At 44.2% G+C, this 26,338-nt stretch overlaps 1 protein-coding gene and 1 pseudogene across 1 annotated transcript in view; both read right to left on the reverse strand.

Moving 5' to 3' along the window:
- CADM2 (cell adhesion molecule 2) overlaps window positions 1–26,338 on the reverse strand; it is a 1,264,184-nt gene that overhangs the window by 707,550 nt on the left and 530,296 nt on the right. The window lies entirely within an intron of this gene.
- Window positions 7,960–25,052, reverse strand: LOC115076676 (annotated as a pseudogene).

Consider the following 26,338-nt stretch of genomic DNA (forward strand, 5'->3'; position numbering starts at 1 on the left):
ATTTTAAAATTATCTGACGATAATTTTAATCGTTCAAAAACGATTTACATCCCTACTAACCACATCCTCTGGCAACAAATTCCAGAGCTTTATTGTGTGTTGAGTGAAAAAGAATTTTCTCCGATTAGTCTTAAATGTGCTACTTGTTAACTTCATGGAATGCCCTCTAGTCCTTCTATTATTCGAAAGTGTAAATAACTGAGTCACATCTACTCGTTCAAGACCTCTATCATATCCCCCCTCAGCCGTCTCTTCTCCAAGCTGAACAGCCCTAACCTCTTCAGCCTTTCCTCATAGGGGAGCCGATGCCATCTTGTGCTCCTACCATGTGACAGGGGCTGACCAATGGCACCGGTAGCCCCTGTGACATGGTAAGGGCAAAGGCTGTCAGTGCCATTTTGAATACCGGCAGCTGACAGCCCGAGTGCAGGAGATCGCTCCAAGATCCCTGCTGGACCACCAGGGACTTTTGGCAAGTCTTGGGGGGTTAAGGGGGGTAGGGACTTTATTCGTTAGTGATACGTTTCATTCATGGGGGTTCGCCATATGTTTTGGAACCCCATAAATGCAAAAATAGGGACCTATATGTTGCGGATTTCGCATTCGTTCAAAACGAATGCACATCCCTAGTAGCTATATCATGCTGCATCAGGGATGAAGAAGCTCCAGTGCTCAATGAAGGCACAGCAGTTAGTCCTGGGGGAATTCTGCACTCCTACGTGTGCATCGGGACGTGCTCCACTCGTGGCAAAGATGGAAGGCCCCGGTGAGAGAGAATGTGTGTGTGTGTGTGTGTGTGTGTGAGAGAGAGAGAGGAGAGGGGGGAGGGCGAGAGAAAGCAGGAGGGTGTGAGAGAGAACATGGGAGGTGAGTGAGTGGGGGGGATGCTTGAGTGTGGATTTCAGAGAGAGGGAGCCTATATGAAGAGATTGTGAAGAGTGTGTATGTGTGTGAGAGATTGGGAGCTCGTGTGTATGAAAAAGGGGTTGTGTGTATGTGAGGGTGCTAGTCTGTGTGAAGGGATTGTGTATGTGTGAGACAGAGCCTGTGTGAATGGGTGCGAGAGAGAGAGACATAGGTAGTCTGCGTGAGGATGTATATGTGAGAGAGAAAGGGAGCTTGTGTGGGTGTGTATGCAAGAGAGAGGGCCCTGTATGAGGGGATGTGTGTGTGTGCGAGAGAGTGAGGGAGACTGTATGAGGGTGTCTGTGAGAGGGAGCATGTGTGTGAGAGAGGAAGGGACAGAGGGAGCCTGTGTGAGGGTCAAACTCTGGGACTGGCAATAGTGTGGAAGGGGTTGAGCCTAGAGATAGCGGGTAGAGATACTGGCAGGAGGAGGAGTTGGAGCCTGGGAGGGCAAAGTGGCTAGGGGAGTAGGGAGAACAAGTAGAAGGGACAGTGAATTTCTAGGGAAATGCTGCTCAAAATATTTAAAATTCTGCATCTTTAAGTAATAACTTCTTTCTGTATTAATTTAAAATGTAATTTCTTAAAGCCTGTCACGTAAATTGTGTTATTTTGATCAATATAAAGTTTGCAGAATTTTGCAGAATTTTAAGTTTTTGTGCGCAGAATTTCCCCAGGAGTAACCAGTTGGGCTTTCAGGATATTTCTGATGAATATGCATGCAATAGATTGCATGCACACTTACTCAATTGGATGCAAAATTAATTCATACATATTTATTAGGGATATCCGAAAAACCCAAATGGTGTGTGGCCCTTGAGGTCCCTCATGCCTGTGCTACATATCATCCAAGTCTGTAGCTGAAAAAGAAAGTATGATGCCAGATGAAAGAAGCAGATCGCTCTGCTTTGAAGGTCCAGTTCCTGAATGAAACCTCTTTATTGCTAATCTTATCTGATCAAGAGGGACCTATTGCTATTTATGATGAGGAAAGGGTCCAGTATGGTTATTAAGAAAGGCCAGGATGGAATATCTGATGACAAAGGTTTTATCAGGTCATTTGACTAAATCACCACAGCTCCAGTACCAACATAATAGCACCCTGACTGCTACTTACAGGCAATGGGTACAAAAACTGCTGAGGGCATACATTTCTGCAAATGATGCAAACTGTGTTTCATTAATAATTTGCAAATCTCATTTAAGCTGCCATCAAAACATTATCAGATTGTATCTGAACAAATGTGATCTGTGCCTCAGGAATCAACATTTTCAGCCTCCCATTTAAATCAACAACGTTGTTCTCATTGGCTTCGTAACTCGGCGGGCGGGGCAGGGGGATCTTGGGATTTTCAGCAAACTCAGCACTATCCATGTATATAAAATGAAACCTGTCTTTCCTGTCATGTGAACAAGATAAATGTAATTCACCTCTCTGCAATGCCTCTTGCTTCTTTATAATTGGTTAGTGAACTGAATGGCAAGTGACATTTCATGAGATTTAAATAAGACAAGAAATTAATCAAATTAACATATTGCTTTTCTAAAATGTAATAACTCATTTGCATATAAAGTATAATCAAGTCTGTATATACAAAATAAACTCAGAAATGACTGAGGACAGCCTGAACTGCTTTTGTTCCACTTTATGATCTACATGAGTTGGATGGCTTTTTAATGCCCTGAAATTCAGGCTGATTTATGCTGATGAAGTGATGTGCTTACCCTCAGTGGAGCCTAACATCTGACGCATCACACTGCACTTTCTGAAAGGCCCACGGAGATGTGTTTGAATCAGCTTCAAATGCACTTACTCAATTTCCCTTCTAGAGGAAGGAAAGGTACGGATCACATCAAACCATGCAGAACACGGAAGTTAGGCAGGGCTCTGGTGAATGGTGAGAAACTCCTCAAGAGTACCAGTTGAAGGCGATGAGATCAGTGACCCCATTACAGCTACATCAATTATACTAGAGAATGGACATTAAGATTTAATACAAAAAACAAGCAAATTAGAAATATTGAAATGACACTATCAAGAGTATACGAACTATGTTCTCTCACATACAAATAGAGAGAATAAACAATGAGAGAAAATGTTTTTGTCTAATAATTAAACACCAATTTGAAGTAAATTATTCAAATTTCTATAGAACATATACACATTTTTTATATGTATTTAATGACGATCTAATCATAACCCTAAACCATTAAAATCTTCCTACCAAATATTTTCCACATTCATTCCAAGCCCTATAAATCAATCACTTACTCATCCACACATACTAATAATTTACAAAGAAGAACAATATCAAGAGTATACCACAGTCATGTCTGACAACCTGAAGTGGCTTGGCAATTCAACAACTGGTGGAAAGGGTTTTGAATATATTTTATTCATCTGTCTAATCCCCAGAAAAAAAATATATTAAAAAATGTTCAGGCTATTGCAAATCATGGGTCTGATTTAATACGGCTTTTATTTTCTCATTCTGTATCTAGGAGAGAAAAATCTATGTCTGAAGCTGCTGCTGGAAAAATTGGCTCATGTGCACAAGTTATAAAATGGCTGCATCCCTGGGCATGGGCTAATGTGTGCCCGTGAGCTGGTTTAAAAGTTGCCATCCTTGGGGCTATTTGTTAAAGTGTGTTAACACTGGATCTCTAATGCCAGATTTTAATGCCCACATTAATGCAGAATTCAATAAATTATACTGAAAAAGATGTCCAAGCTATGGTTAATTTTTTAACATTGATTTGCACTATTTAATGTGTCCAGTTTACTCAGTAATAAATGAGGTGATTTGCATAATTTTGCATTTTATTACCCCATTATCACAAAATTTAGATTTAACATTAAAGCAAGCCCATAAATGCCAATTTAACTCATGTTTAATGCACGTTGATTCTTGCATTAGAACTATGCGCTTGAAAAATAAACCTTATGGGGGACATCATATGTAAAAAACAAACATTTAAGGTGGTTCTAAACATATAAAGGCACTAACTTGCTACTTCTTCTCATGCAGAGGAGTAGCCTAGTGGTTAGAGCAGTGGACTCAAATCCCACTGCTGCTCCTTGTGACCTTGAGCAAGTCACTTCACTTTCCGTTGCCTCAGGTACAGATTTACTGGGTCAATCATCAAAGTGCCTTAGGGCCCGAACGCATGTTAAGTAAGGTCTGATGCATATTGGCCTCATGGTAAATAGCACAACGCAAGCTAGCATGCAAATTTAAAATTTGGTATGCCTCTGGAAAGAGTTAATACAAATTAAGGTGTCCAAACACATTCCGCGAAAGCTTAACGCACACTAACGCGAAATTTGGCGTCATAAATAATTACACCAGGAGAAAAAACGTTTTATCGCATACCCTTGCTGTTATCGGGCATGATAAAAAGAGGTATTCTAACAGACACACCTACCAGGCCCAATACAAAATACATGTTCCTACCTGGCTGTCTCCCTAAATCCATAATGTTTGTGGCAAATTAACTTGTTGGAGATACTCGAGGCTTCAGGAGGCTCACCACAGACAACAGCAAGAGGAATAACCACCACCACAAGAACAGGCAAGGGAAGTTCCTAGGGAGATCTCTGCACCAGAGCCGGAGCCACTGGCCCCGCAGCACTTGGCAGGCAGGCAGGCATGGTGGAGGAGATATAGGGAGCACATTTTTCCTCCACGAGCTTCATTGCTGGGCATGCCAGAGGATTATGTGGTTAGCCTAAAGCTTCAGGTAGACAGTTTAAAATATCAGTCACAGAGTTGCCATTTTACAGCCTCATCCTATAGCTGAGAAACGTGCTGTGAAGTTATGCACCTGTACTTGGAATGCTTTGTATCACATGGGCCTGCAAAGACACTGCTGACAGCAGAGAGCTCACCTAGCAGGTCTTCACCTACAGCCTTTAGTAAAGCACCTGTGCAACATTGCAGCATTCCTACAAAGGTCATGGGTCATTCCAAGCTAGCACCCACACACAGATTCACCCTGCTACACTGCCTAGGCAAAATGTCAACTATCAAGTCCAGATGGTGAGGGCCTTGCCTCTTTTGATGTCATATGGTTACATTAGCTTCTTGGGAGATGACACAAGCATGCTTGTCACACTGTGTGAAGGCAGGATTAGGAATTGGATGATGTCATGCCTTTACTTGAAGTCACCTCAGAAATGCCAAGGTCACAGTATAGTTTCTAATGACTAACAGATCCACATGTCTCCTAAGAAAAGGTTCATGTCATTGAAACAAATGCAAAAGTGTGTTAAAAGCTTAGCCTTAGTCAGATATGGAGATGTCACGGTGCTGCAAGGCCTTTGGCTGGTCTAACTCAGAGCTAGTCATGTGATGCTGCTGTATGTATGTATGTACCTAGAAAATATGCAGAGTAGTTTGCTTGTTGTGATAGCTAGTATCAGTTACAATCTTATGCTATCTGTGGCCACCCTTAAAGCACATAGGTTGAGGACTCCTGGGCGAAGCAGCTTGCAGAATGGTCCATTTCCAAGGTCAGTCATCACCTTTCAGGAGTTTTATGGTTGCAGACCCTTGCTGATCAACATGGCTGGCAGGACTTGTGGCCAAGCTGGAAGACTTGCTATCCTATAGGTTGTGCCTCATGTGGTGTTTCTCACTTTTACAGTTAGTGGTGAGCAGGGCAGGTGTGCTGATACACTGTCAATCATCAGTTCTGAGTATGGCATAAAGGCTAGACAAGCTGTCAGATGATGACCTCAGGGGCCTACCACCTGCCTCATTCAGAAAACTGTCACTGTGCTGAATGTATGGGGCAACTGCTCCCAGAGGTGTCATGTGGTTGGCATGGCAGCTTAGGCAATTTCTGTGTTTGTCTCTTTCAATACCAATACAGAAGGAACCACTATTAACACTATAACAATGTTGTACAAAAAATTTAATGCAATTTTACAATGTACAATAGCATTCTGGCATGAGTGAGTGTGTTTGAATGTGATGATACAGAGGAATGATAAAACAATTATTTATCTCACATGACATGTTATGTTAATTGTTGTGATATCTGTTTTAATACATTGATTGCTATATGTATATTATAAAATTTAATTTAATTTTTTGTACAACATTGTTATAGTGTTAATAGTGGTTCCTTCTGTATTGTTGTTAGTGGTTTTTGAAACATCTAATGAATATCTTCTGTTAATATATTACCTTTTTGGTCTCTTTCAAATCATACATTTCCTGCCTTCTGAGGGGACCTGAGGGGTCCATGTCAGTACCTCTGACAAAGGGTTTATCATATATGCTTCTCACAGAAGTCTGTCATGCTGGCAGGTGTACCTAATCTTCTGTGCATACTTTAGACTGACTCCTTCATTATCACTTAGGGATCAGGCAGCCAGAGTCATCAATGATTTAGGATTATGGACATGCCAAGAACATACTCATTGGCCATGTATAGAAGCACAAACTAAGGACCAACACATAAGTGTGACTTTGTGCGTCTGGGTGAGTGATGTGCTGTGTTAGATTTGCTCTACATCTGTGTCTAGGGGTGATGTTTGCTTTATTCCCACTTACCATATGTACGCATAATATTAAATGTAGAATTATTTACTGACAAGTAGACAATCTGAAATCATCCTGAATACAAGAAGGAGAAAAGAGTGAGAACGCAGATACAGAGAGGTGGATGGTTAACTAAAACAAAAAGAATACACTTACATAACTGATGATGCCTTGTTGTTCTCTCCATTACCACACCTGTGCATACTCCAGAGCAGGCAGTGTGTGTGCGCATCTTTCAACACAAGTGATCTTGTGTTTCCACCGTTTACAACGGGTGCCTCAGAGATGGCATCATACGGGAGAAAATGGACTCACGCTTACTCAAAGACCATTCCACCTACGGCTTACACTCTTTCTTCCTTGTGTTGAGATCAGAGTGATGTGAAACTTGACAGTGTCAGACCTCAAATATGGTGTGTCACATTTCTGGTTGAGTAGATATCTGCCTGTAGTGTACCCCTTCCACTCCCTGAACCCAGATGCTCTTTCACCTCATACTTGGAGTGGGCCTAATTTCCTGTTATTTGGGGGTGTGCATGGTTTCATGAGCTTTAGCTGCCAGAGATTATTAGCTGTTTTTTTGCAGGGGAGATTGCTTGATGCCTGCTAGCACACCTATTAGAGATTTCCTTTTTCAAGACTGTTGCCCCTCCTTTTGGTAGAACAGATCCTGAATACGCCACATAGAGGATAGTGGAGTTACATAGTTGCACACTGCAAAAATGCTACATGGTGCTCATGTGGAATGATATATTGCATATTAGATGCTATTGTCAATATTCAGGAAGCTGTGAATCTTCACGACTTTGGAATAGGTTATCGAAGGATGCTTTTATCAACAAGATATTCTCAACAACAGGGGGGGGGGGGGGGGAGCTTCAGTCCACAGGATGGATGGAGGGATAGCACAATTTTTGTATCCTGCATGGGAAGGGCCACCTTTTATGAATCAACCTTCTCCCATTTCAATCACTTATCTATACCTTCATATCACAAGAAACCAAATTAGCTTAAAAATGTGTCATAATTGTAAACTTGTCATTGCATTGCCTGGCTGCTGATCTAGCCTACTTGCACATATTGTAAACATTAAATCTCTCTAGGAACAGTAAACCTGAAGTGAAAAAATTATATATAGTGCTTTAGTTTATTTTCAGAACTTTTGCTACTAAAACGACTTCAATTAACTTTGATTGCCCTTGAACAGACTGTGTTATCCGAGAAAGCACAGGATTATTAGCAAGACATATAATCCAAGGATATAGGAGATCTAAGAATTGCAGAGTCATGCTGCAGTTAAAATGTTTGTGTGTTAGTCTAACAAGTTGTAAACTCATATTTCAGTATTAAGTCTGAGCGAGTCCTTCAGAAGGGAAATTGCTCGAAAAGGTTAAAATCCATCCCAAGAGGAAAGCAATCAAGCAGCCCAAGCTTTCACCAGGAACTTCATTCTCTCCACTCTCAGCGCTGTATATAAGGTACATTAGCTACTTCTGGGAAAAGGTCAGCGGGGAGAAAATCCATTTCCGATACTACAGCCCACAACTAGCATCATATCCCATATCTTCACAATTTGATCGCTGCCACAGGTCACCATCGGTCCTCTGGAAATATCCATACACATGGATGTGAAGTGGTGAAGACTAAAACTGTGAAGGATTTTAAAGGGGCATGGGATAAACACTGTGGATCCATAAAGGCTAGAGGATGGGAATGAAGAGAAGAGCCATGGGGGTGGCTTTCTGGAATGGAGGCATTTACCTGGTGATTACTACCCTTACTCAATAAGCTTTCACACAGTTAATGCAACTCCAACATTGCTCTCTGCTTCAATGGCAAGGGGAAATGTGGAAAAAAGGATTTGCATTCAGATAACATCCAACAAGGACTGAACTTCACAATCTGGGTAAACAAATAAGCGTGGGGGTAGCTTGCTTATTACAGCAGTTACTACTCTAAACTAATTAAGCCTGATACATCACGTTGAATGCATATACAGCGTTGCTCTCTGCTTCAACGGCAGGAGGAAATGTGGTAAAGAGGATTTGCATTCAGACAACATCCAACAAGGCACTGATCTGTGTAGTCTGGGTAAAACAAGCATCAGGGTAACTTGCTTGATGTGGCTGTTATTACCCTTAACCATTAAGCCTTATGCTCACCTTTGATGCAACCAAAATTATTCTCTGCATCAATGGCAGGAGATTTGAATCAAACAGTTACCAACAAGGGCCCTGAACTTGGTGGTTGGTGAAATAGATAAGTGTGGGAGCTTGCTGGTCAGACTGGATGGGCCAATTGGTCTTTTTCTGCAGTCATTTCTATGTTTCTATATGTTTCTATGTAAGAGATATTGTGCTTTCCTTCATGAAACGTTGCCAAGGTACTGCGATCTTCATCTTTGATGGAGTCAGCACGAGTTGCAGACACAGACCTGGAATTCAAAGCTCATGATTGGATAGCTGGAATGCTTTGAACTGCACTTGGCACATACTGCTCTGCCATACTTTCTGCAGTGATGCTGTCTTAGTCCAAGTGTCTTTGTGTCCCACATCTGCTTTATGTTCCAGAAGAAAGGCTGCTCACATGTCTAACACGAGTCACTTTCTAACCACTTAGAGCCTCTTCTCAGATGATATCCATACTCTAGATCATAACCCCGCCATCAGATTAGCAGGAAACAAGCTGGCATGTCATTTGTATGTAACACAAGGCCTTGCACCTTGTTGTAGTGGTCCTGCAGCAACAGTGTTTGTCCTTTTCTTCCACTGATGTCCCACATGATAATGCTGTTATCAGATTCACCAGAAAAAAGTAACCTTTGAACATGATCCCACCAAAGGCAGGCTCTTTGAAGGTAGTGATTAATGAGCTGCTGTTCTGCTCAAGCTTCAGCAATGTTATCTGTCCAAAGTAATCGCCAACAAAAGCATGGCAAGTATCATAGTCATAATGTAAGCAAGAAGCCCAGGAGGAGAAGTAGTACCTTCCCAACATGCTACCACTCTGGGGACACATCCAGCTGATACCTTTGTCATTGTGCTGTGCTGATAACCCACTCCATGTCAGAGGAGAAGATAATTGTAGTCACCCAGTTCTGAGGAGCTGGGTATGTCTTGACAAAGTTCATTTTATTGAAATCTTCTGCAATATGAAACTCCATAATAGCTCCATTATCCTGACCAACAAAGATTTGCTTGCTGTCATGAGGATAAGCCATAGTAGAACAGGGAGATTACATTGTTTGGTAGATGCTGGGCCAGTACTGCCTGTCTCTTTTTTAGCCATACTATGTTTGTCCTGTCCTCACTGGCCATGATCATCCTGTCCTCCTTGGGGATGAGTAGCACCACCATCACAACATTCTGATGCCCCTCGGTCTTAATGAGCAGGGCAGGTCAGCTGCTCTGGGGCCTGGAGTGGATCTCGGCCGCCACGCCATCTTAGTCAGGGAGTCTGCAGAGTATTCCATTCTCCTCACCAGGCCACATATCATAATTTACATGTTTAAATGTTTTTCATATGGAACTTTCAGATGTTTCACCTGGGTGCTCATGTGCATGTTCCAAATAATCTAAAATCACTGCTGAAGAACCCTGCCTACCAGTGCGCACATTGCTTCTTCAATTTCCCCTAATGGTAAGGAATTCCTAACTCAGGAATTCCTCAAGAGGGAAATGTAGGAACAAGATCTAACCCTTGTACAGTTTTATAACAACTTGTGATCTCTCAAGGGATAGGGGCTGTGAAACTGTGGAAATGTGTTCTATTCTTGTACCATTGTAGCAACATAGGGAAACCTGGTATCTGGCAGAGGACATGTGCATGTGCCTATGAATCACCATGACCCGAAAAGGTAAATCCAAAGTTCACTAAGGAAACTGCATGAGAACATCAGAGGGGAAACAGATGTGGGGGTATGGGAAATTAAGCTATTTGTAGAATAAAGGAAAATGTGTGTGCTGCTTTTAGGAGCTGACTACTGTCTGCACGCGGAATGTCAGAGGTGAGACAGAGAAAAACTGTAGGTAAGGAATGGTTGCGATATTGGGAGAAGGCTAGGACTCTATCAGAGTGTACATTGCACTGTATCCTTCTGTCCAGGAAGACAACCAGTATTATAGTTATACTGAAGCATTTTACCTATTTACATACAATAAAACATATACTTGCTGTTATGATTAAATACTAATAAATGATGAACTATCTGTAAAATTCTAAAAAAAAGTCTTCCTGTGTGTTTTCTGAGACATATATAACTGAAAATGGATCTGGGAGAGAAGCTGCCCCTCCAAAGGTTTAGCCACAGCAAGCAGTCTAACCTAAAAAACTTAACTAATTAGGGAACTGAAACCCTTTGGAATACGGAATAGTAAGGCTGAGGCTAAACAGGCTAGAGATGTGTATCATACCGGCAATCGTTTCCCGTTTCATGTTCATAGAACAGCGGGAAATTTCGTTTCCCGCGGTTCTGACATTTTTTTTTTCCGGCTATCCTGATCCGAAAAAAAAATAAAAACCCGGATCCTTCAGATTAAATTTTATAATCCCCCACCCTCCCAACCCCCCCAAAAACTTGCCTAAAGTCCCTGGTGGTCCAGCGGGAGTCCCGGGAGCAATGACCCCCTCTCGGGCCGTCAGCTGCCACTAATCAAAATGGTGCCGATGGCCCTTTGCCCTTACCATGTGACAGGGGCTGGCCAATGGCACCGATAGCCCCTGTCACATGGTAAGGGCAAAGAGCCATCGGCACCATTTTGATTAGTGGCAGCCAATGGCCCGAGAGGCGGAGATCACTCCTGGAACCCCCACTGAGCCACCAGGGACTTTAGGCAAGTTTTGGGGAGGTCGGGAGGGTGGGGGTTGTAAATAATTAGATCTGAAGGGTTGGGGTGGGTTTGGAAGGGTTTTTTTCTGTGTGCTCTTTTCTCCCCCCCCCCCCCAAAAAAAAAAAAAAAACAATAAGAAAACCACATGAAATTTCATGGGGTTTTCCTATCATTTTTGGGGACCCCCAATACATGACAAATTAGGAAATATCATACGATTTTTTAATTCATCAAAAAAATGATGCACATCCCTAAAACAGGCTGCCATACAAGGCAACAGCTTTTGCACCTTACTCTGCCAGATGTATACGTTGACAGGTTACACCTACAAAGATGCTGCCATTTGTAGCTCGATATGTTTTATGTGCATACATAGAAGTGGTGGCACATTTCTGCAGATGATTTTAGGGGACAGGTTTCGCAGACAATTTTGCCCTTATCACTTGTTCTCTACACAACCTGTACATTATGCCCCTCTGTCTACTTGCTGGCTGCTCTAACACCATGTCAGCAGCTATGTGACAACTGAGGAGGTGTGGGAGAGTTGTGTAGGTTAGACAAACCCCACAGCCCCAATGCAGACAGCTAGGAGGCCTTCTGTTGCTTGGGAGCAGACAGAGCTCCACAGACTGGCTGCCTCCCCTGTACTGGCCTTGCATGTGGATCTGTCTAATGCTTGTTCGCTAACAGCCTTAATGCACAGCTATTATACAGATCCACATGCCAGGACAGTACAGGGGAGGCAGCTCCCAAGCAACAGCAGGCCTCCTAGCTGTCTGCATTGGGGCTGTGGGGTTTGTCTAACCTACACAACTTCATCTCAGTTGTCACACAGCTGCTGACATGCTGTTAGAGCAGCCTGCAAGAAGATGACATTTTGTTTAGTGTGGCACCTAAAAAGGGTTTTGTCCAGATTGCCATTTAGATGGAGTGAGAATCCAAGCAAGGGTCCCAATGAAAATTCTTGTGGGGTAATTAGTGTAACTTCCCCTTAACACCACACAGCCTTTACATGTACACTGTCCTGGACACCTGCAGCTGCACTTTTATGCTCCCTAGAGATTTATTTACTTATTTATTTAATAGTTTTTATATACCGCGGCACGTTTGGAACATCACCTCGGTTTACAATAAAACATAATGCAGCAATGGGCTTTACAAGAAACACGTGAAAGAAATAACAAAAAGCAACAGGCTTTACATTACAAATTCATAAGGTAACAGGAACTGAATAATGGATATGAGTGCAAAAATGTACAGATCAAAAACGAGTTAATGGAAATGCTTTAAAGGATAGGGATACAGGGTAAACTAACAGGGGAAGGTACTACTAGAGAATTTATATTGAGAGGGGGAGGGTTAAGTGATAAGTGCCAGTATGTCCGATATATTGAGTGATTAACGGGGGGGGGGGAGGGAGGGTGCATGAAGATCAAGAGTATGCCTGTTTCAAAAGCCAGGTCTTGAGGTTCTGTTTGAATTTCCTGGGGCACGATTCCTGGCGGAGACTTGGGGGCATCTTGTTCCAAAGGGCTGGTCCTGCTATGGAGAGTGAGCCTTCTCTAGTGGAGACAAGTTTAGTGAGTTTAGGCGAGGGTGTATGTAGTTCTGGTGGGTCTGTCAGGTTTGCAAAATCTGAATTGCTCTGTAAACCAGTGCATGTTTTGGTTGTATAGGGATTTATGTATGAGGGTGAGGGATTTATATATTATCTTGGAGGTAACTGGCAGCCAGTGTAGGTGTTGAAGGACCGGCGTGATGTGATCGTGACGGTGGGCATTTGTGAGGATACGGGCAGCTGCATTTTGTAGCATCTGCAGAGGTTGGGTGGCATTTTTAGGAAGGCCTAGGAGGATGGAGTTGCAGTAATCAACTTTGGCTAGAATAGTGACTTGGAGAATAGTGCGAAAGTCGTGAAGGTGTTAAAGAGGCTTTAATTTTTTTTTTTTTTTTAAGAGTATGAAGTTTGAAAAAGCCATCTTTGAGGGTGGAGGCAATGAACCTTTTTAGATTGAAGTGGTTGTCTAGGTTTACGCTGAGGCTGCGAACATGCTGAGAAGAGGTGGTGGATAGTGATTGTGTGGGGGGTATTGGGGGGTAGAGGGTGATGTTGTGGGGTGAGATAATAAGGAGCTCTGTTTTAGAGGTGTTAAGAGCCAGGAAGTTGTCTGAGAGTAGGATGCTAATGTCTGTGAGGGCTGAATCCCAGGTTTTCAAGACATTCGGTAATGTGTTGATTATGGGAATGAGGATCTGCACAACATCAGCATAGATAAAGTGCGTAAGACCAAGTTTGGAGAGGAGATGGCAGAGTGGGAGGAAGGTAAATATTGAAGAGGGTAGAGGACAGTGAGGAGCCTTGCAGTACCCCTTGCGACAGGTCAATAGGTTTTGATTCTCCGTGTCCAATTTTGACACTGTATTGCCTGTTGTTTAGATATGATTGGAACCAGTGGAGGGGGGTTCCAGAAATGCCGATTTCTTTAAGGCGTTTTAGTAGGATATTATGATTGACCATGTCGAAAGCGGACGAAATGTCTAAGAGAGCCAGAATGTAGGATTGTCCTTTATCAAGAGCTTTCAGTATGCATTCGGAGAGGGAGATGAGGAGGGTTTCGGTGCTATGGTGTCAGTGAAACCCATATTGTGAGGGGAAGAGAATGTGATGTTCATCAAGGTAATCTATGAGCTGCGGGTTGATAATTTTTTCTAGGATTTTTGAGAGGAATGGAAGGTTGGAGAAGGGCAATAATTGGCAGGTTCAGAGGAATCAAGGAAGGGTTTTTTAAAAATAGGTTTTATTATGGCGTGTTTAAGTTGCATTGGGACTGATCCAAGGAATATGGATTTATTAATAATGTTGGCTATGGGTTTAGATATAATGTTGGGAATGGTGAGGAGGGTCTTGGTGGGGATTGTATCTGAGAGATGCACTGCAGGTTTGATTTTCTTGAGGGTGGATTCTATTTCCAAGGGGGTGGTGGTCTCGAATGAAGTTAGTATAGCAGTGATGTTTGCTGCTTGGGTGGTATTGAGCATGAGGGGGGTAGGCATAGTGCTTGCTGATAGAGTGTTGGTAGGTGTGTGGGTGGAGGAGAAGCGTGACATCAGTTTCTCTATTTTGTTGTGGAAAAATAGGACCAGTTTTTTGCATTTGGCTTGGTTGTCATTGTAGGGGGAGGGAGTGTGAGGGGATTTAATTAGGGTGGAAATGTATTGAAAGAGGGCTCAGGGGTTGAATTGGAACTAATGAATTATTTGGGAATAAAAGTCTTTTTTGGCTTTGTCAGTGGCTTCTCGATAGGAGTGGAGGTAGGATCGAAACTTAGATTGTAGGGCAGGGGCTTGCTCTTTGCGCCATCTTTTTTTGAGTTTTCTGAGGTTAGATTTCATGGTCTTGAGTTCCGGGGTGCACCTAAGGTTTTATGTCTGACATTTCACCTATATCCAGCATAGCTCTCTGCTTCAACGGCAGGGGAGCAAGACTGATACTTCACTTTTCATGCATAGCCATCATGGCTCTCTGCTTCAACGGCAGGGGGAATGAAGAAATGTGGATCTATATTCAGGCAGCAACCAACAAGGACTGAATTACATAGTCTGGATAAACAGATAAGCATGGGTGTAGCTTGCTTATTGTGATGGTTAATACCCCTAATTAATTAAGCTATTTCACTTAGATGCAGTTCCAACACTGCTCTCTACATTAATGGTGGGGGTGGAATGGAAATAGAATAAAAAAGGTTACTAAGAGGTAGGAGGCGAAAGCAACGTTTCACATTTCCTGATATACAGCTCAGCCCGGGGGTAAGCAGAGGCTTGCCCCAACGGAACTTTTGAACATCTTCGCTGCTGTTGCCGGACGAGGGGCACTTCCTGCTTCCGGGAGGAGGCGGGACCCGGACCCTTACCTATAAATTGCAGTTTGTTGCTGAGCTCCACCGAGGTAGGAGGCGAAAGCAACGTTTCACATTTCCTGATATACAGCTCAGCCCGGGGGTAAGCGAAGGCTTGCCCCAACGGAACTTTTGAACATCTTCGCTGCTGTTGCTGGACGAGGGGCGCTTCCTGCTTCCGGGAGGAGGCAGGACCCGGACTCTTACCTATAAATTGCAGTTTGTTGCTGAGCTCCACCGAGGTAGGAGGCGAAAGCAACGTTTCACATTTCCTGATATACAGCTCAGCCCGGGGGTAAGCGGAGGCTTGCCCCAACGGAACTTTTGAACATCTTCACTGCTGTTCCCGGACGAGGGGTGCTTCCTGCTTCCGGGAGGAGGCGGGACCCGGACTCTTACCTATAAAATCTTATTCTGCTGCGGCGCGCAGCAGAGCCGGCGCGCTGCTGAAGCCGCGCGCGCTAAAGGGGCGCGCGGTTAAGCAGGGCTTTGCTGGATTCGCTGGATTTCTGGACCTTGTCTATATGATCCGATAAGTATTGAACTTTGCAGATACCCTCCTATCTCCAAGAAATGTTTATTTCTTGTATATTATCGTTTATGCATCTACCAACACGTTTTTTTTAGCTCTAAGTGTCTAATATCTTTTTCCCGATATGCTACACACTAAAAGGAAGGCTAGGCTAAGGCCTTCCAGTGATGTGGTAAATACAGAGGGTGGGCAAAAAACTGTGTTGGAATGGCTAGATCCCCAAATTCCTCCATGTGGGCTGGCCGCTGAAGGAGAGTCACTGGAACGGGGTGCCTCTCCTCTGGCCATAGAGGCATCATTAAGCCTGGGGGCTCTGGCACCACAATCTCCCCCCTGGTAGAGAGGGTGTAATAACCACAACTCAGACAGGGGGTTGTCAAGGGGATATATTAAACTCACCAGAGGTAGAGAATAGAGCCGCTCAGTTAAAAGGTATGTTCGAATCAAATCCGGAATTTATTTATTTATTTTAAGTTTTTCTATACCGGCATTCGCGATAAATATCGCATCATGTCGGTTTACATTAACAAGTAGATAGGGAACAAAAAGGCAATAAATAACATTGATCTAAGTAATAATAATAAAATAATAGTAATGGTAGTAAAAAACATTAAACAAGAGAAGGCTAAGGAATGCAGTTACAATAAAACAAGGGAGTAATATAACTTGGATCAGAGAAAAGAAGCAGGGGTTTAAATATAGATAACATATATGCCAGTCAATGTGCTTATAGCGTTGAAGAATTATTGAATTATTGAATTATTCATTATATTCCTTCAACGCTTATAGCGTTGAAGGAATATAATGAAAGACCTCAAGTTAGTTTTTTACAAAGTTCCCCAAAGGAGTATAGTACCCCAAAAGATGGCAAATCTGATAAAGAAAAGAAAGAAAGTATCAAGGTAGTTATTGATGTTGAGAAAGTTTAAAAAAAAACAGACATGCATTACTCTAGAAACATTGTGGAATTGTATGGTAAAATTAGACACGTCAATTAACAGATTAACAGAAGTGGTAATGCAGACATCTAATGCAAATCAGCGGTATTAGATACTTCGCTGGTATCTAATACTGCTGATTTGGAAAAGCAGAAAAAGGATTTAATCATGGTAGAAAAAAAGAGTACTGCAAATAGAAAAAATTCAAAACCAACAGATTGTATCTGGAGAGGATGTGAATAAAAGGTTAGAGATCTTAGAAAACACAGTGAGATCGTTAAATTTAAGGGTCAATAATTTCCCTATAATAAGAAAAATGAATCCAGTTGAACTATTTAGGGCTTACTTGATACAGATTTTAAAAATTTCTGAGAAATGTCTTCCTGTCATCATAAAGGCGTACTATTTAGGAGGGAAAATGAATAAAATGAATAAAGTAGATCAGAACCAGGAACCAGAAGTAGAAAATGAACGGGAAGTTATTAGTAATTCCATAGATTTGTCAGATCTTTTGCAAAAATCCCAGGACGAGATAGTAATAAAATCTAGGGGGATACTACTAGTACAGCTGGCTTTTTCCTCAGATAAAGATCTTGTAATGAGATCCTTTTTTCAAAACAGGTTAAGTACCTTTTATGGTGATAAAATTTGGATATTTCCAGATCTAATAAAAATAACTCAGATTCGGAGGGAAAACTTCTTACAGTATAGGGGGAAAGTTTTGGAGAAAGGTGGTTATTTCAATTTGAAATACCCATGTAGATGTATCGTAAAACTGAACGGTAATAACTATTCGTTTACCGATCCGGAAGGGTTAAAGGATCTCCTTGCAATGTAATGTCCGGAATAGAGAAATGTTAAGGGATTGAATGCATAAATTTCATATTCGTCTTGTTTCCTTAAGACCGTTCGATTAAAAAGGAATGACACTTCTATTGCCTTAATATTAGTCTTATGAAATGTCAGGTAATAATTTTTCTGTGTAAACATTGCTTTTGCAAAATTTCATTTTATCTGACTCATAAGACTTTATTTTCAGTTGTACTGTACATGTTTTGTAGTTTTCTTCTTGAAAATAATAAACAGAGAATTCAAAAAAAAAAAAAAGGTTACTAAGAGCCAAGAGTAACAGATAAGTATGAGAGAAAAAAAAGTGTGAAAGCTTGCTGGGCAGACTGGATGGGCCGTTTGGTCTTCTTCTGCTGTCATTTCTATGTTTCTATGTCATTTTAAAGTAGCCCTCTGACTGAAGACTTATGTCATGACAGCGTTTGGTGCCAGACCCAGAGAGAAGGACCATTGTTTGTTCAGAGGGGATATATATTCATGTAACAGGCTAATGGCTTGTAAGGGGTGCACTATGAGCTTCGCACAGCTGAAGACATAGCTAGTGACCCTCTAGCCAAACATTTCTAAACCTATTCCACTGAACTGTGTATGGAGGTGAACACTAGATATCTAGTGCCCAACTCACATGTACCCAACAATTAGCTAAGTGCATACTCTCTGGAGAAGGCAGCTAGAGCCAATACTGAAGCTCCACAGTAAGGAACCTCCTGTTTAGCTCTCACTGTCTTCCTTGGGCACATACAATCAGCTTTTAGTTGTATGCTGTAGGCCATATGGTCTTGCATGTCAGAAAAATGACTAGCATGCAAGTTCATGTGCATCCCAAATCTTTGTCCTAGTGAACACTTAAGAGAAAAGGCACACAATAAAAATGGACAAGCAAAAAGTGATCTTTCAAACCTGTGACTACTTTATTACACTACAAATGTCAACAGATTGAAAGCAAGTCAAGGTCTTTGGTAATCACATTCTGCAAGGACAAGAAATGTAATTGCACATCACATTGTAACTGACATGAACAGCACATTGAGTGTAGACCTCTGCATACATTGTAACAAATGCAACATTACATATACAGTATTAGCATCTTATCCTTTTGCACAATCATTATTACAGCAAAGAAGATCTTCTTAGTGTTTGGGTAATTGCCAGGTTCTTGTGGCCTGGTTTGGCCTCTGTTGGAAACAGGATGCTGGGCTTGATGGACCCTTGGTCTGACCCAGCATGGCAATTTCTTATGTTCTTATGGAAGTGGCACCCCAATAACTACTAGACCACCAGGGGTGGATTGTGGGAAAATATTGGCCCAGAGGATTTTTCTCCATACTGGCCCATGGGTACCCACATACACAAAATTAACATACATAATATATATATATAGATAGATAGATAGATAGATATAAAATTTACATTTATAATGAGGTACAACCCGCCCGGAGGCAGCAAAAGCAGAGTTATAAAACAAAAGAAGAAAAACAACCTCAGGGTTGGACAGCAGGGCCTATTTCAGACCGTACGAAAGTTGCCCGGGAGAGGGGCACCAGCCCACTCTCCCAATGAAATATAGAGACAGGGTTGGACAGCAGGGGGCAAAGGACAGGAGAAAGACTACAACTCCCAGGTACCCCGAGAATCTATTAGACCCATAGGCCCAGGAAGAGGTGGATCAGGCAGCTGAATTGAGTACTGGTGAATCAGACTCAGTTGAATCCATGGTAATCGAGGAAGAGGGCATACCTGAGTGGGATACTGAGTATGAGAAGGCCTGTTCTTCAGAGACAGAGGAGCTGATGGACGTGGATCCCCTAACAGAGGGTTCCTCAGAAGCCAGCATGGAAATAGAGTGAGTGATGTTGTTGGGGGAAGGGTTGATTTAAAGTGTGAGAGAGAAGGTTTTTCTTTAGTGGGGCTACACTGTGTTTTCTGTTTGTTTGGCATGGGAAGGCCGCATCCTGCTGCACAACCAGAAGGGAGTAGGGGCGGGTTGTGCAAACTCCCAAGCAGGGCAGTTATTTAAACTGAGCAAGCCTGGTGGTGTAGCTTTGTATAAAAGGGAGTTTTTCTGACCTACCAGAGATTACTAGTGAGAACTTTACAAAAGAGACTGGCACTGAGATGTTGTTTTGTGTTTGTACCTGGGGGAACTTGGTGGGACGCTGAGTCAAGTTGCTCCTCGGTTTAAAGCCCGGTCATACGGAGGCTAGGAGACCTGAGGTGAGGCTGGACAGAATTAAAAGGCTACTAGGACCGCAGCAGTGGCTACCAGAACCGAGTGAGATGGAGTAGAAGGCAGTTCATAAGAACATAAGAACATAAGAAAATGCCATACTGGGTCAGACCAAGGGTCCATCAAGCCCAGCATCCTGCTTCCAACAGTGGCCAATCCAGGCCACAAGAACCTGGCGAGTACCCAAAAATTAAGTCTATTCCATGTTACCATTGCTAATGGCAGTGGCTATTCTCTAGGGGGCGGATTTTCATACTCCGCGAATAGGCCTACTTTTGTTTGCGCTCCAGGCGCAAACAAAAGTACGCTGGATTTTAGTAGATATGCGCGGAGCCGCGCGTATCTGCTAAAAACCTGGATCGGCGCGCGCAAGGCTATCGATTTTGTATAGCCGGCGCGCGCCGAGCCGCGCAGCCTACCCCCGTTCCCTCCGAGGCCGCTCCGAAATCGGAGCGGCCTCGGAGGGAACTTCCTTTTGCCCTCCCCTCACCTTCCCCTCCCTTCCCCTACCTAACCCACCCACCCGGCCCTGTCTAAGCCACCCCCTTACCTTTGTCGGGGGATTTATGCCTCCCAGAGGGAGGCGTAAATCCCCGCGCGTCAGCGGGCCTCCTGCGCACCGGGATGCGTCCTGGGGGCGGGTCCGGAGGGTGCGGCCACGCCCCCGGGCCGCCCCGGGCCGTAACCACGCCTCCGGGTCCGCCTCCGAAACGCTCCCGGCACGCCCCTAAACGCCGCGCGGTTCGGGCCCGCCCCCGACACGCCCCCCTCCGAGAACCCCGGGACTTACGCGAGTCCCGGGGCTCTGCGCGCGCCGGTGAGCCTATGTAAAATAGACTCACCGGCGCGCAGGGCCCTGCTCGCCTAAATCCGCCCGGTTTTGGGCGGATTTAGGCGAGCAGGGCTCTGAAAATCCGCCCCTAGGTGAACTTAATAGCAGGTAATGGACTTCTCCTCCAAGAACTTATCCAATCCTTTTTTAAACACAGCTATACTAACTGCACTAACCACATCCTCTGGCAACAAATTCCAGAGTTTAATTGTGCATTGAGTAAAAAATAACTTTCTCCGATTAGTTTTAAATGTGCCCCATGCTAACTTCATGGAGTGCCCCCTAGTCTTTCTACTATCCGAAAGAGTAAATAACCGATTCACATCTACCCGTTCTAGACCTCTCATGATTTTAAACACCTCTATCATATCCCCCCTCAGTCTCTTCTCCAAGCTGAAAAGTCCTAACCTCTTTAGTCTTTCCTCATAGGGGAGTTGTTCCATTCCCCTTATCATTTTGGTAGCCCTTCTCTGCACCTTCTCCATCGCAATTATGTCTTTTTTGAGATGCAGCGACCAGAATTGTACACAGTATTCAAGGTGCGGTCTCACCATGGAGCGATTCAGAGGCATTATGACATTTTCCATTTTATTCACCATTCCCTTTCTAATAATTCCCAACATTCTGTTTGCTTTTTTGACTGCCGCAGCACACTGAACCGACAATTTCAATGTGTTATCCACTATGACACCTAGATCTCTTTCTTGGGTTGTAGCACCTAATATGGAACCCAACATTGTGTAATTATAGCATGGGTTATTTTTCCCTATATGCATCACCTTGCACTTATCCACATTAAATTTCATCTGCCATTTAGATGCCCAATTTTCCAGTCTCACAAGGTCTTCCTGCAATTTATCACAATCTACTTGTGATTTAACTACTCTGAACAATTTTGTGTCATCTGCAAATTTGATTATCTCACTCTTCGTATTTCTTTCCAGATCATTTATAAATATATTGTAAAGTAAGGGTCCCAATACAGATCCCTGAGGCACACCACTGTCCACTCCCTTCCACTGAGAAAATTGTCCATTTAATCCTACTCTCTGTTTCCTGTCTTTTAGCCAGTTTGCAATCCATGAAAGTACATCACCACCTATCCCATGACTTTTTACTTTTCCTAGAAACCTCTCAAGAGGAATTTTGTCAAACGCCTTCTGAAAATCCAAGTATACTATATCTACCTGTTCACCTTTATCCACATGTTTATTAACTCCTTCAAAAAAGTGAAGCAGATTTGTGAGGCAAGACTTGCCCTGGGTAAAGCCACGCTGACTTTGTTCCATTAAACCATGTCTTTCTATATGTTCTGTGATTTTGATGTTTAGAACACTTTCCACTATTTTTCCTGGCACTGAAGTCAGGCTAACCGGTCTGTAGTTTCCCGGATCACCCCTGGAGTAGAGATGTGCTTCGTTTTTTTCTACCGGGTCGTTTTTCTGTTCGAATACTTCGTGGTACAATTCGGGTTTTCTCGTTTCGTTTTTTCGATAAATGAAACGAGGAAACCCGAAACTGGGCCGAAAAACGAATCGGAAAACGAAGCTAAAAAAAAACCCACCCCAAGCATTTAAAACCATTTTCAAGCATTTTTCGTACATATATACAACCCCCCCCCCCATCCCGATCCCTCCCCAAGACTTACGAAGATCCCTGGTGGTCCAGCGGGGTCCCGGCTTCCATTTGCCCTCCGTGCCCGGTGTACAGTGCAAGCCCTGCACCTCAAAATGGTGCCGAATAGCCCGAACTACCATGTCACAGGGGCTTTCGGCGCTATTGGTCAGCCCCTGTCACATGGCCATCGGCGCCATCTTGTGCTCCTATCATGTGACAGGAGCTGACCAATGGCGCCGAAAGCCTCTGTGACATAGTATGGGCAAAGGCTATCGGCACCATTTTGGTTACTGGCAGCCGAAAACGAAATCGCTCCCGGACCCCTGCTGGACCCCCAGGGATTATTGGCAAGCCGTGGGGGGGTCAGGAGGGGGCTCCTGACCCCCCCCGGTTAGTGTCTGTTATAATGACATATAACGTCAGGCTTGCTGACACCTTCTTAGGCTAATATTTATACTATTGCGATTTCCACAATCCTTGTCATTAGGTAATTGAAGTCTCCCATTATTACTGCACTACCAATTTGGTTAGCTTCCCTAATTTCTCTTAGCATTTCACTGTCCGTCTCACTATCTTGACCAGGTGGACGGTAGTATACCCCTATCACTATAGTCTTCACCGACACACAAGGGATTTCTACCCATAAAGATTCAACTTTGTATTTAGTCTCATGCAGGATGTTTATCCTCTTGGACTCTATGCCATCCCAGACATAAAGCGCCACACCTCCTCCTGAGTGCTCCACTCTGTCATTGCGATATAATTTATACCACGGTAAAGCACTGCCCCATTGGTTATCCTCTTTCCACCATGTCTCTGAGATGCCAATTAAGTCTATGTCATCATTCTAATTCTCCCATCTTACTTCTTAGACTTCTGGCATTAGCATACAAACATTTCAAAGTTTGTTTTTGTTTGTATTTTCATTCTGCTTTTTAATTGATAGGGATAAGTTAGAATTTTTTAGCTCAGGTGAGTTTTTAGTTACAGACACTTGGACTACTTTTCTAATTATTGGAACCTCACTGCCGGGATGCCCTAATTCTAATGCATCATTAGTATCCTTTGAAGATACCTCACTCCGAACCATGTGCTGCTGAGCGACTGTCGGCTTTCCCCTTTGTTCTAGTTTAAAAGCTGCTCTATCTCCTTTTTAAAGGTTAGCGCCAGTTCGACACTGGACTACCCATTCGGGAGGGACATCGGAGGTGACCCATGACACATTGGTGGTGTCTGGTGTTTGTATGGGGAGGGGGGCTTGGAAGCAGTATTGTTTGTGTGGGAAATGTATGTGGGAGTGGAGTTGTAGTGGGGTAGGGTGTGCATTTGTGGGGAAGAGGTAGTGTAGGGTGGGTCTAGATATGTGTGGGTGTGGTGATGGTGGAATGGAGGTGGTGGAGGTAATGTATGAGATGTGTGCAGGTGTTGGGTGGTGGTGCAGTCTGTGTGTGTTTGTGGAGTATAAGCATGTGTGGAGGGGCTTGTGGTGTGTAAAGAATTGTTTATGATGGGAAGGGATGGTTTGTGAGATGTGCCTGTGGGGGGGGGGGCGGGAATGGTGGTGTGTCTGTTGATATGGGTATGTGTGGAGGGCGGGGGTGGTAGTAATGTGGAGGGTTTGTGGTTGTACTCACTTACTCCCTCTCCCTTGGCATTCCTGTCTTCCTCCTCCCCTCCCAATCTGGCACTCATTACTGACTTACTCCCTCCCAATCCATCTGCTCTCTTCTTCTCTCTCACTCCTCACCTTGGACTGCTTCCTTTGGCCAGTGTGAGATGGGAATTCTAAAGGGGATATGAGAGGAGAGAAGGGGAAAATGAGTGAAAGTTCAAAAGGAGATGTAAGAGTCCTTTTCACAACCCCTTTCTCTTCTACTTGCCCACTCCCTCCTTTCCTTTCACTCAATGCCCTTCCTTTCCTTCACTCACACACCCCCCTCACAATCAACACTTATTGCTGCACTGGGCCCGGGACGTATTTTTTTGCAAGAGGGAAGCTACTAGCCACCACGGGGAGTTTATGCTAGCTGCAAGAGCCATCCATGGTGGGGACACTTTCTGCTGGTGTTGCCTTACAATTTTGCACCATGTCTGGCCCCCTCCTTGCCTACTTAGAACCTTGTGATTCTACAATTATGCAGGGCCTGGGGCCAGGCATGGAGAAAAATTGTAAGGCAGTGCCAGCAAAAAGTGTCCCTGTCTGGCCAGCTCCCGCAGCCCTCAAACACTCTTGTAGACTGTCTGGTCCAGAGTCTATCCAGCCACAGTTGTAAAATTAGGCAGGGCCCAGGGCAGGCAGCAACAGGGGCTGATCTGGCTCAAAGAAGCTATAAGGCTTAGGCCTCACCAGCAAAACATGACTCTAGCTCGGCTCCCACAAAGATCCTACAACATGCTGGCCTTTGCGCATGAGTGGAGATAGACCCCACAGTGGTGCTGCATGGCTCTAGGGCAACAGAACCAGCCCACCCTCTTCCCTGTTTTTTTTTGTTGCAGCCCACTTTGATAGATGGCAGGCTTGACTGAAGACCAAAGAATGCAGGAAGAGGAAGACAGTGGCCAGCGGTGGGCCCTGCCTGCAGTAATCGCCATGCCACCGTGGAGTCCATACAGCAGCATCGCAGGCAGCAACAAAACACCACCTCCTGTTTTGCTAAATTGACTAACTTGTCGAGCTGGCTTACCTGGTGCCAGCACAAGTGAGGTGTGTGAGGGTGAGTCAGTCATTGGGGTACCTACCCATCCTCGATTCCTTTGCTGCTGAGCAGCTATCCTGCTCATGCTGCAGTGCTCATCACCGTGACTCACTGGTGGTGGGAACTTAGCCACACCCTCAATATGCGCAGGAGCAGAGGGTGACCAGCTAGACCAGTCCATCGGGGAAGCCCAATATCCTGATAGGCCAATCAACCCTGAGTTAGAGCTGACAGCAACACAACTATATAATGTAAACGATAAGGGCTTCAGACAGTTTTATGTTGAAAAAGCACACGCAAAGGGGGAACAGCCTAAGCGCCAAGGCAGCAGAGTTGAAGTGAAGGCCCCAGACAGTTCATGCTGAAAGAACGCATGCAAAGGGGGGATAGCCTAAGGGCCAAGGCAGCAAAGGTTAAGTAGCAGGCAGCAGGACCAGGACTGGAGAGTGTAGCATGGAGGCTGAGGACCAGAAGACACCATAGAATGGAGGCAAGAGCCCCAGGAGAAGTCACAGCAGCATGGAGGCAGCAGTAGCATAAGATGAGATGAGACACATCAGCATGGAGGCTGAAGCAGGATGAGATGAGACACCAGAATGGAGGAAACAGCAGGAAGAGAAGAAATGAGATACCAGCATAGAGGCAGCAACAGGATGAGAAGAGATGAGATGAGACAGACACCAGCATCTGAAGCAGGGGATGAGAAGAGATGAGAAGAGCCAGCAGCTGGACCATAACTAGAGACCATATTGAGGCTGCAGTATGGGCACAGCATCGAGGAGGGCTTTAGAACTAGGCAGCAGGATAGCAGTGGCAGACAGTAGGCCATCACTTTCAGCAAACTCACACAGGAATTCTGTAGTGAGAATGGGTCCAGCAGTTTTCTTCCATCTATCCAGCACAGGAACTCTCTACAGAGGACTAGCCAGACTTGTTCAAGAAGTCTTGTTTATAGGTATTCATGGCATCCATTGCGAACCTTCATGGCCTTTTGTCATGGTGTGGCTTGATGCTTGGGGGTGGCATGCCTTTGGAGGGCCTACCCCTGGATTGTCTGTTGGGTCAGGGACTGCTAAGTGGCATAGAGTCTTGGGATGCTGGGGAAGGCACTGGAAGAGGCTCCAGTATTCTTTAGAGAATCTGGATGAGGGCACTGATGAGGTTATTTATTGAAGTAGCCACAGTGGTCAAAGGTTGTGTGTGGGCTGCTGTCTGATCATGCAGGGCGTAGGCCCTCCTTCGATGCACGAGCTCTGCCTGTATGTGATGGAGATGGAGACTATGGCTCCTTTCAAGCCGGTCCAGCTGCTCATGCATTGAGGCCTCACTCAGTGCTGGTGGTGGTGCTGAATCTAGTGCTGGTCGTGGGAGGGGTGGAGGTCTGAGCCTCCAGAAGTGGCATGAAGGGGCTATGGGGCTGCTCTGGCTCAGTGTCTGCTGTCTCATGCTGGCAATGTGGTGTGCTGG

Source organism: Rhinatrema bivittatum, chromosome 15 (assembly GCF_901001135.1).
Source record: "Rhinatrema bivittatum chromosome 15, aRhiBiv1.1, whole genome shotgun sequence".
Classification (NCBI taxonomy): Eukaryota; Metazoa; Chordata; class Amphibia; order Gymnophiona; family Rhinatrematidae; genus Rhinatrema; species Rhinatrema bivittatum.